Below are 12,605 nucleotides of genomic sequence, written 5' to 3' on the forward strand. Positions count from 1 at the left end.
TTACTGCCTAGGAAAGAATATCTCAGAAAAGAATCTGGGTGTTGTACTGGATTACAAACTGAGTAAGAGTCAACAATGTCACTTTCACAGACCTTGGGAGGCAGGCCAGTCCTCGCCCACAGACAGCCTGCCAACCTGAAGCATATTCTCACCAGCAACTACACACCGCACCATAGTAACTGTAACTCAGGAACCAATCCATGCAACAAACCTCGATGCCAACTCAGCCCACATATCTACACCAGCAACACCATCACAGGACCTAACCAGATCAGCCACACCATCACCGGTTCATTCAGCTGCACGTCCACCAATGTAATATATGCCATCATGTGCCAGCAATGCCCCTCTGCTATGTACATTGGCCAAACTGGACAGTCCCTATGTAAAAGGATAAATGGACACAAATCAGATATTAGGAATGGCAATATACAAAAACCTGTAGGAGAACACTTCAACCTCGCTGGACACACAATAGCAGATTTAAAGGTAGCCATCCTGCAGCAAAAAAAACTTCAGGACCAGACTTCAAAGAGAAACTGCTGAGCTTCAGTTCATTTGCAAATTTGACACTATCAGCTAAGGATTAAACAAAGGCTGTGAATGGCTAGCCAACTACAAAAGCAGTTTCTCCTCCCTTGGTGTTCATACCTCAACTGCTAGAAGAGGGCCTTATCCTCCCCAATTGAACCAACCTCGTTTTCCCTAGCCTGATTCTTGCTTGCATATTTATACCTGCCACTGGAAATTTCCACTACATGCATCCGATGAAGTGGGTATTCACCCACGAAAGCTTATGCTCCAATACGTCTGTTAGTCTATAAGGTCCCACAGGACTCTTTGCCGCTTTTACAGATCCAGACTAACACAGCTACCCCTCTGATGCTTAATGTCATACTGTTGACCAAAAAAACCCGAACAACATTCTGGGATGTATTAGCAGGAGTGTTTTAAGCAAGACACGAGAAGTAATTCTTTTGCTTTGCTCAGCACTGATAAGGCCTCAGCTGGAGTACTGTGTTCAATTCTGAGCACGACACTTTGAGAAAGATGTGGGCAAATTGGAGAGAGTCCATAGGAAAGCAAAAAAAAATGATGAAAGGTCTAGAAAACGTGAACTACGAGGAAAGACTGGGGAAAAAGGGGGGGTATTTTATTTAGAGAAGATGAGGTGGGGGTGGGGTACAGGATAAGTCTTCACGTATGTAAAAGGTGGCTCTAAAGAGGAGAGTGATAAATTGTTCTCCTTAACCACTGAGGACAGGTTAAGTAATGGGTTTAAATTCCAGCAAGGTAGATTTAGGTTACACATTAGGCAAAACTTTCTAACTGTAAGGGTAGTTAAGCACAGGAAAACGCACATAGGGAGGTCGTGAAATCTCTGTCACTTGGAGGCACGAAAGCTTATGCTCAAATAAATTTGTTAGTCTCTAAGGTGCCACAAGTACACCTTGTTCTTTTTAAAAACCCTTGTGTTATGTGTCAGAGTTAGGACGACTCAAGATATCAAACAACAGGCTCAACTGGAATTATTTAATCAAAGATTATGAATCAGAGATTAGTACAGCACTATACAGAAAGAATAGATACACTACCACCTTTGATGTGATGAAGAGCTGGCTCTGTGTCTCTCCTTCACTGTAACTGGAGGGATGTGCAGTTTCATTCCCCAGCTAAGTTCCAAAACCAATGTCGTCATATAGGGTTTTCAAACAAAGAGACCCTCTTTGCAAAAAGAAACACGTTTTGATGTCATTTCCATACATTCTTAGTTTACCTGATTTATGTGTGAAGCATAATTATTTACAACTGAGAGGACTTTCTTCAGAAAAATATCTTTCAGTGGAATGGTTCCCAAGAATATCTGGAGTTTTATAGACACAGAGATGTCACAGATTATTAGATACAGGCTAACACACAGAATTCCTGAATTGGGTTACTTGAATTCTAAGGCCCAGAACGCTGGGCCTCGATTAATAACATACTTTTTGTTAATATCCTAAAGATTCCAAAGAATAGTTAATTTTCAAATGAATCAAATGTAAGGACTACAGGGGTTAATATTTACTAACAGATACTAACATCTGTCACGGATGGTCTAATACTGTATGTCTATGATTCTGTGCATTAAAATTTCCATAGTGTGTTTTGATTTACTGCAGTTTGAAACCACAGTAGACAGAGCACTAGGAAGCTTTTTTTAGTATGCCGCAGCTGGGTCCACATGGACAGTTAGTGTGTAGCACACTGGAGCACTATAGATTTATACCCCATGTGGAAACTATCTCACTTTATAGACAAGCCCTAAGATCCTGGTTCTGGAAAGCAGGGCCACCTCCAGGCACCAGTGAAGGAAGCAGGTGCCTGGGGTGGCCAATAGAAAGGGACGGCACTCCGTGCATTATTGGGGCAGCACGTCCGGGTCTTCGGTGGCAATTCAGTGGCAAGTCCTCCATTCCCTCTCTTCCTCTTTGGTGGCAATTCTGTGGCAGCTCAATCAGGTTTTTCTTTCTTTTTTTTTCTTCTTCGCCACTTGGGGTGGCAAAAAAGCTGGAGCCGGCCCTGCTGGAAAGACCTACATATGTTGTTCCTTAAGCTTGTCAGAAAACAGGTTTTCCATTCTGCAGGAAATTCTGATAGTTTGACATTTGTTTTTGTTTTGAATAGGAATAAAAAAACTTGAAAAGGAACAAAAATCACAAAAATTTCCCACTGAACAGAAATTCTGAAAAAAATAGCTTTGGAACCACTGTTTCAATTTTGATATTGTCAAAGTAGTAATCTATTAAAAAGTAAATGAAAATTAATATTGTAATCTAAGGCAAAATGAAATAATCAAAATGAAACCTTTTTTAATCTTCTCAAAATATTTTGACTTTAATGAAATGAGAAAGTAGAAACAATTCATTTTTACTTTATTCCATCAATTTTTTTCTTCACATCAACAATTCCCTGTGGAATGTCTAGATTTTACAATCTAGTAAATATACAGCTCTCCACCAAAAGTTTTCTGTTACCAGCTATAGTGGTTACATTTATGCACTGTGCGTAGTCTCATTCAAGTCACTAGGCATAAAGATAAGAGCATACATACGTCTTCATAGAAGTGGGGCCTAGGCATATGACAAAACACAGTAGGTAGATATAACAAACATATGAGGGGTCAGAAGGGAACAATGAAATTATTATGATTAGTTATCTAGCTGTTGTAATCATAATTTTCAGTTGTCTACGTGGACTTTATTTGTATCTGAATCTTTCCTACACCATCAGATGTCACTTAGGACACGAACAAGGTTCAACCATCCCTGTCTTTCCTGGGCTGCTCATTGTGTGTCCTTTAAGTTCCATAAGTGTTTCCTCTCTGAGTAGTGACTGATGGAGGGATTCTTTAGGTTGGCCCCTTTTATGTGGTCCTCCAGCTGCTTAATGGCACACCAGCCATGGCAGACACTGACTTCACTCTTACACATATGCTAAGTCACTGGCTTTTGAAGTTATTAAGACATCTGTCTGCACTTGTGCTGAATTTCCATCTTTTTATGCTTGCCAAAAAATGCATTTCAATTGTAAAATTGTTAAAGATAAACATTTACACAGGCTGTACAGTAACTATTTTAATTGAACATTGACATCCTAGACTCTCAGAAATATTCTGTGCCTTAGACATACATGTTGTTTTAGTTAAAATTATAGGCACATAGGAATTACCATACTTGATCAGATCTGACAGCCATCCTGTCCAGTATCTCGTCTCTGACATCAGTCAGCATCAGTTGTCACAGAGAAAAGTGTAAGAACGCCACAATAGGCAAAAGTGGGGTTATCACATCATTTACATTTAAATTTCCCCAAAGTCTGTTAGGTTCATTAATGATAAAAGGGCCGAAGTCAAGCCTGCTGTAAATGGGTTTGGGTCCACCAAACTATTCCAGAGCTGTGTTTGGCCCCAGGAGCATTATCTAAGATACTTTATTACTGGAGGGCATATAAATATCTGAGAACCTCATAACCTCTAATGCAGTTAGTCTCACAACATGCCAATGAGAATGGGAACTACTACTGTCCTTGCTTTCCAGGTGGGATGGAATTCAGGCATAAAGAAACCAAGGCACCTCTTGAGGGTCACATTGGAAGTCTCTGGAAGAGCAGAGAATTGAACCTAGGTCTAATGCCCAAACCACTCAACTCTCATTCTGCAATATATGTATAGAGTTGTGTTATCTATACATTCAGAAACTGGAAGAAATCAGGAACTATTCGTCTTGGGGAGCAAGTGTGTATAGCACTTGACAATAAACAACTGCACTGGAAAGGTGAATGGGAAAGCAGTTTGATTATTGTGGGTTTTTAAAGTATAAGTATTTCATCATTTTTAATCAAGATATTTTATAAGTGATCCCAAACCAATGTAAGGCGTTTTAAAATAAATGTTATGTTTCCCCTTTAAATAAACTTCTTGCATAAAATGGAACTCAGAGGCAACGCAGGTTTCTTGTACACATCAAGGCTATATATATTTCTTTAAGAGAGCTCTTTTAATCACCCTGTGAAGTAGCATGGAACACTAAGCCTGTGATACTAACAGTTACTGTTTGTTTAATTACAGTTCTGTGGGTTTTATCACTTCAGTGAGAGATGTGCTGCTTGATGAGTGGGATTTTCTTCACACCATGATATGCACTTTCACAGTACTCCTCTCTATTAACTTAATTAAGAAATTACAATTAGAAAGGAGGTGTCTATTAAACATTTATTTGAACACACAAAGGGGTGTCTGAACAAGGACTTTTTTCTAAAAATTTCCTACCATTGATAGCATAGGATCACCTGGTAGTGGCCAGAGCATATGTGTAGGCAAGGCTGCAGGTTATGGCCAGTATTTGAACACTATGGATATTTAGGTCAATGAGGGGCTAATTGCTTCAGTCCAGGGAATGAGGGGCTAATTGTAGGTTTCAGAGTAACAGCTGTGTTAGTCTGTATTCACAAAAAGAAAAGGAGTACTTGTGGCACCTTAGAAACTAACCAATTTATTTGAGCATAAGCTTTCGTGAGCTACAGCCCACTTCATCGGATGCATACTGTGGAAAATACAGAAGATGTTTTTATACACACAGACCATGAAAAAATGGGTGTTTATCACTACAAAAGGTTTTATCTCCCCCCACCCCACTCTCCTGCTGGTAATAGCTTATCTAAAGTGATCACTCTCCTTACAATGTGTATGATAATCAAGGTGGGCCATTTCCAGCACAAATCCAGGGTTTAACAAGAACATCTGAGGAACAGTGGCGGGGGGGGGAAGGAATAAACAAGGGGAAATAGGTTACTTTTTATAATGAATCAACCATTCCCAGTCTCTATTCAAGCCTAAATTAATTGTATCCAATTTGTAAATTAATTCCAATTCAGCAGTCTCTCGTTGGAGTCTGTTTTCGAAGTTTTTTTGTTGAAGGATAGTCACTTTGAGATCAGAAATCGAGTGACCAGAGATTGAAGTGTTCTCCGACTGGTTTATGAATGTTATAATTCTTGACATCTGATTTGTGTCCATTTATTCTTTTACGTAGAGATTGTCCAGTTTGACCAATGTACATGGCAGAGGGGCACTGCTGGCACATGATGGCATATATCACATTGGTAGATGTGCAGGTGAACGAGCCTCTGATAGTGTGGCTGATGTTATTAGGCCCTGTGATGGTGTCCACTGAATAGATATGTGGGCACAGTTGGCAACGGGCTTTGTTGCAAGGATAGGTTCCTGGGTTAGTGGTTCTGTTGTGTGGTATGTGGTTGCTGGTGAGTATTCGCTTCAGGTTGGGGGGCTGTCTGTAGGCAAGGACTGGCCTGTCTCCCAAGATTTGTGAGAGTGTTGGGTCATCTTTCAGGATAGGTTGTAGATCCTTGATAATGCGTTGGAGGGGTTTTAGTTGGGGGCTGAAGGTGATGGCTAGTGGCATTCTGTTATTTTCTTTGTTAAGCCTGTCCTGTAGTAGGTGACTTCTGGGAACTCTTCTGTCTCTATCAATCTGTTTCTTCACTTCCGCAGGTGGGTATTGTAGTTGTAAGAATGCTTGATAGAGATCTTGTAGGTGTTTGTCTCTGTCTGAGGGAGAGTGGGGTGATGCGGGGGGAGAAAACCTGGATTTGTGCTGGAAATGGCCCACCTTGATTATCATACACATTGTAAGGAGAGGATCACTTTAGATAAGCTATTACCAACAGGAGAGTGGAGTTGGGGGTTGAGGGGGGGAGAAAACCTGGATTTGTGCTGGAAATGGCCCCCCTTGATTATCATACACATTGTAAGGAGGGTGATCACTTTAGATAAGCTATTACCAGCAGGAGAGTGGGGTGGGGGGAGAGAAAACCTTTTGTAGTGATAAACACCCATTTTTTCATGGTCTGTGTGTATAAAAACATCTTCTGTATTTTCCACAGTATGCATCCGATGAAGTGGGCTGTAGCTCACGAAAGCTTATGCTCAAATAAATTGGTTAGCCTCTAAGGTGCCATAAGTACTCCTTTTATTTTTGGGCTAATTGTAGCCTTCCAGTCTTGGTCTGCTTTGGCGCCCCTAGCATAACATAGATATGCTGGGGTGGGGGGCTGCTATCTAAGTTATGGCATCCTCACCAGGCTTCTCTATGGGCTGCAGTCCTTCCCAAAATCCCCTTCTGTCCCCAGCACCCCTAGCATACCACCTTCATCACATCTTTGCAAAGGGGTCCTGGAAACACAGCTATGTCTGCAGTTCCTACTTTGGGGGAATTGCCCCATGTCCGAAGCTGGACCTTATAGGGTACGTCTACACTGAATTGATGCTACCAAATGGGAAAGGACAAAATGATTAAGGTAGGGAAAGAAACTGCATTCTTTATCTTATCCACAAACAATAAAATATAAAACAAAATAATCACACTGTTGCAGACTATATAATTTTCAGTTAGCTTAGGAAGTTGCTATTGTCTATTTTTTTTTTTAAAGATCTCAGTCAGTACTCACTAACACACAAAAATAAGTGGCTAGGTTTTTAAAGGAGGTCAGCATATTGGCTACTGGGCTTTTTTTTTTTAAAAAAAATTGGCCTTAAGTATCCCAATAGGAGCAACTAGATGCTGAACATGTGAAAATCTGGACCTGAGCTCTTTTGAAAATCTGACCCCACATCCAGTTACCTTCTACAGTTTCTACTGCACCTGTCTGTGCTCTGGTTCAAAAAGTTGTGTATATCACTAGTGAATATAAGCAAGCACCGAAATATACATCTTGGAAACATTCTAGAAAAAAATCCCTAAGGCCAACTTTGTGATAGCTCCTACTAATGTCTGGATGTTAGTACAATGATGAATGTGAATGCTGGCAGGTTACTTGAAAAAGGTATGTGTGAAGGAGGTTAATTCTATTTTTCTGTATAATTTTTTTTACAGTTAAAAAAATGAAAATTACAGGGAACTAAATCCAAAGCAATTCAAAAGGCACTTAAGTCATTTCATCATTTTGCAACACTGAATGGTTCTTTAAAGAAGACTCCCACTTGCCTTACCAAGAAAAATGTATAATGACTCAATCAACAGGGCTTCCAGCACTTTCTGTTGGATATGATTTCATAGCCTTATTGACCTCAATGTCTGGAAATTTTAGTTTATCAGCTTAAATTTTCCCATGCTTAACTTTATCCCCTAAAATGTACTTTTTGTTATACCCTCTAGCCAACCCTAAAATATTCCTCATTCTCTAATCTGAGGGTCCCAATCTATTAAGTCTGGCCAAACTGCACAAGCTCAAAAACAGAAGAGGGGAGGAAAAGATAACTTTAAGCCACTTTTGTCCTAACCCTGTCTTGGTTCAAGCCAAACTGCTCTAATTTACAGGCAGCACCCACAGCTCTAAGAGGCTATTCTGACATCCAGGTATCAGCTGACTGCAGGTGTGCCCTATTGTCTTCTTTTGTTCAGCTATTTCGCACTATGCTAGGAAATAGGAGGTAATGTAGGAGCCACAACAGCAGCCCTACAAAACAGCCTTCTCTCTTCTACATAGGGGGAATCCTCCTGGGGGCAGGTAAGCAGGATTTATGGTTGCTTGGTGCTGCCAGAGCGGCACAAGGCAACTAAAACACTGGTAAATAGGGCTCTTCAAACATAATACCCCTATAAAGCTTTAGAGATTTCACAAGGATTTGGTTCAGTTTATTCATTCAGCACCATCCTGAGTTTTTGTAATAAAGATATTTCTTACACTCTCCAAGACTATTAGCAGGATATGACCTTAACCCGTCCCACACCTGCTATAGCTCTGGCATATTATGTATTTTGAACTGCATTTTGGTTCTTCCTGCAGATTCTCAAATATAAACATAGAAGTTCCAGGAACCTCACTCTTTTACAGACATGGTTTGCTGATTCTGGAAGTCAATTACTTAAAATATTTTTTAAAAGGAGGGCTTGTGGCACCTTAGAGACTAACAAATTTATTTGAGCATAAAGCTGTAGCTCACGAAAGCTTATGCTCAAATAAATTTGTTAGTTTCTAAAGTGCCACAAGTCCTCCTTTTCTTTTTGCGGATACAGACTAACACAGCTGCTACTCTGAAACCTTAAAATATTTAGTTGCAAAAACATTTAAATATTCTTTTCTTTAAAAAAATCAAAATCAATCTCAATAAAAATACGCAAAAGGAACCCTAATCCTGGAAACATTTCAGCAGTGATTTCAGTGAACTGATTGAGACTACTCAGATGAGTAAAGTTAAGCCCATGATGAAATGTTTGCAGACAAAGCATAACAAGCTCTGTGCCTGTGTGGAACACTTTTTTTTGGCCAAAATCTGTAATCTTTTGATCTTGAAGTTGAGTATTTATTAGAACAATGAACAAAATATTTTCCTATCTGAATCTCAATCTTCCTTGGGAGAAGATCAATTTTCCATTGGGGGTTAAAAATCAAGATGAAAATAATTTTAAAGAGATAGGAATGAAAAAAAAACCCTACTCTTTCCAAAGAGTACTGCATATTTAAGTATGAAAAAAGAGAGAACCCAACATGCAATAAATACATATTCAAATATTTCTGTAATCCTTCCTCTGGAGAGCATATTTAAGAAGGTAATATTATTAGTCCAAAACTAATCCATAATGGCTAGATTCGAATGTGGTTGGTTTTGTGCCTTCCTAAACTGAACCCTGGATTTTTGGGGTAAATCTTCCAATTTTCTATTATCAGTCTAAAAAATTGTTCCACTTTAAAGACCTAAATAAATAGATATCATTAGTACGCAACTTTAACTTTTCATAGTGGTACAATTTTCAAGTTAAAATGCTGGATGACAAACACCCAGAAATATATATCCTGGAACCTTCCAAATCTAAGTGTAAGCCACCTTTGCCCCCTCTGTCCCCTGATGTGTGGAACATGAGCTCGGTTCAGCTGAGAACTGAAGCAACTGTATTTCCAGGCAGCTAAAGTGGGTATAAACTATTTCTTAATTCTTGCATTAGGAATGAATCTGTCTCTAAAATCAGTGCAAATGCAGAACAAAATAATTTATATAAAGTGCTAGTGAATGGACTATGTACTTTTGGACAACCAAATAAAAATAGGCTGAATTTATATCTAATTAGAGCATGTCACAGGAATAGGGGTAGATAATAACCTTGCAAGCTTGCAGCTAGACTGGCCCATTCACTCTGACATACACTTAGGTAGTTGGCTGTTTTTATTTAAATCTAGTCATCCTAATGACTCTCTTTTTTGAACAAGACTCCTTGACAAGTTTTATTGGGAATTGGGGGAAAAAAATACAAAGCAATTTCATGACTGTACTTTGAGAAAAGAGTCCAATCCATGACAGAAAATAAGCCAACAAAACATTTTGGCTGATTACTTCAAACCCCAAAGCAATCAGCCAATATATTTGTAAATGTTTCCTTTCTCTGCTGAAGCAAAAACGCTCCACTGAAAAACAAAATCCCTTATGCTCCTGCACAAACACTTAAATGCAGTCATTCTGTCTCTAGATAGGATTTAGGAAATATTTTATCAAGTGTTACTGAGGGACATACTATACTGTGCATCTTTCATTTTGGTGATTAAATTCATGGTGAATTAGCTGAAGGTTGAATATAAATAGAGGGATGGGAAAGGCAGGAAACAGTCTTAAAGCTTCTGGACTATATTTAAAAATAAATAAATAAATAAACCCACATGCAGCAGGCCCTGTGTGGGGCAGATAGATTAGTGCAAAGCTGTGATTTTTTTCACATAGCTCAGAATCAAGCCTATGAAGATGTGACTGATTTTATCTGGTGTTGGAAGATGTCTCAAATGAAAAGGATTAAGGGGCACATTTTCAAAGTGATGCATGAAAAGTGATGCACACCAGTTTTCAAATATATCTTTAAGTAGGCTGCATCAGTGCTGTGAATTAGCATATGGTATGTGCCCCCAAACTATATTTACTACTTTATGCTGCTATCGGAATTACCAAGATTATTTTTCCCAGTCGTTCTCTTCCTTTCCATCCTTAGTGTAATCATAATTATCCTTCCTTATACCAAATAAATATAGGATAATGGAAATAAATTAAAGTTATCCAATATTACTTTTACTAGGTGGTCAATTTCATGTCATGTACAACCACATAAAAAGACTTTGTTCAAGTGAAGCTAAGGTTGCAGACATCAGTGGTGTAATAAAACTTTCAGAAATGCTAGAGTTTAAAAATAAATGCAAAAACATAAGAAGAACAGAGTTAAGGTTAAACTTGTTAATTAATTCAGACCTTGAAAAGACAGGTATTTGTAGGCCAGGTAATCAAAATACCTTACATGAAATCCCAGCCCCATTAAGGTCAATAGGTATTTTGCCACTGACTTCAGGGAAGCCAGAATTTTTACCCCGTAAGCCTGCCCCCACAGGGATACCCTGAGAAAATCAGTGACAAGAAATACTAGAATGCTTTAGAATCATAGAAGATTTGGGTTGGAAGAGACCTTCATAATGTGGTGTATTGAGTACTGTGAGTATGTCTACACTGCCTTGTAGTTTGGAGTACAGGGGTGAATAACATGTGCACAAAAGTGATGCTCTCTAACACCCCCAGGTGGATGCTGCAAGTGTGAATGAAAAGGTTCCTAGTTTGCATTTATGTAGTCCTGTCTGAAGAGGCCTATGTTAATATGAACTAGGAACTTTTCTGTTTGTGCCGACAAAGTCTACATGGCAGAGTTCATACAATCATAGATGATTAAGATTGGAAGAGAACTCAGGAGGTCATCTAGTTTAATCCCTTGCTCAAAGCAGGACCAAAACCAACTAAATCATCCCAGAAAGGGCTTTGTCAAACTGGGCCTTAAAAACCTCTAAGGATGGAGATTCCACCACCTCCCTAGGTAATGCATTCCAGTACTTCACCACCCTCCTAGTGAAATAGTGTTTCCCAATATCCAACCTAGACCTCCCCCACTGCAACTTGAGACCATTGCTTCATGTTTTGTCATCTGCCACCACTGAGAACAGCCGAGCTCCATACTCTTTGGAACCCCCCTTCAGGTAGTTGAAAACTGCTATCAAATCCCCACCTCACTCTTCTCTTCTGCAGACTAAATAACTCCAGTTCCCTCAGCCTCTCCTTATAAGCAGGGCGGTCCTCAGGGGAGTACGGAGCCCAGGACAAATCAGCCTGTAAGGGCCCACCATAGGGTAAGGGGCACATTGGGTCTCCCCTGGGGGTGATGTTGAGGGGGGACAGGGCAGGGGGCGTGCTGGTGGTGGCGATGGGGCTCCAGCTGCTCCATGGGGCATGGGCCAAGGAGGCTTACCTGGAGCAAGGTGCACCCACTGGTGCTTGGGGATGCCTGTCTGGTGGATGCCGGTGCTGCCTCCTGCCCAGCCTGGGCCGGGACCCCCACACTCCCCAGCCTCTGCATTTGAATAATGGTGAGCCTGGCGTGGGCACAGGGGTGGGGGAGCTGCATGAACAGCACCCTCCTGCCAGTGCTGCCCCGGGCCTGGCAGGGGCCCAGGAGCCCAGGGAGGGGGGCAGGTGCCACATGATCTGTGTGCAGGTGCCACGGGGGAGCCCAACTGTCTGCACGGCAGCCAAAAACTCCTAACCCAGGCCTGCCGAGCTCCCCCACCCTCCCCAGCTATGCCAAATGGTATGAGCTGCTGGGAGAAGGCGGGGCCAGACACACCATGCTGCCTCCTGCTTTCTGGCTGACTCTGCCTGCTCTGCTCAAAGCAGACAGCTTCTGTCCTCACCCCATCTGACACCGTGATTTCGAAACGTGGGCCCCCCCAAAGCACGGGGCCCAGAGCAGTGTCCCCAATTCTCCCTACCCAAGGGACAACTCTGCTCATAAGTCATGTGCCCCAGCCCCCTAATCATTTTCATTGCCCTCCACTGGACTCTTTCCAATTTGTCCACATCCTTTCTATCGTGGGGGGCCCAATACCTGGACGCAATACTCCAGATGTGGCCTCACCAGCGCCGAATAGAGGGGAATAATCACTTCACTTTAATTGTACAGTAGTTGTTTCACTGTATGGGATTCTTTACAGTCATAGATTGCATTGATAAATGAATTTTACAAATTCTT

General features: G+C 40.8%; 1 long non-coding RNA gene across 1 annotated transcript in view; it reads right to left on the bottom strand.

Moving 5' to 3' along the window:
• Nucleotides 1-2,472: 2,472 nt before the first annotated feature.
• Nucleotides 2,473-12,605, bottom strand: part of LOC141981469 (uncharacterized) — a 62,801-nt gene continuing 52,668 nt past the window's right edge. The window contains exon 3 of the long non-coding RNA XR_012637788.1: nt 2,473-2,562. This is a non-coding gene — a long non-coding RNA (uncharacterized LOC141981469). The remainder of the gene's footprint in view (nt 2,563-12,605) is intronic.

This window comes from Natator depressus, chromosome 2 (genome assembly GCF_965152275.1).
Source record: "Natator depressus isolate rNatDep1 chromosome 2, rNatDep2.hap1, whole genome shotgun sequence".
Classification (NCBI taxonomy): domain Eukaryota; kingdom Metazoa; phylum Chordata; order Testudines; family Cheloniidae; genus Natator; species Natator depressus.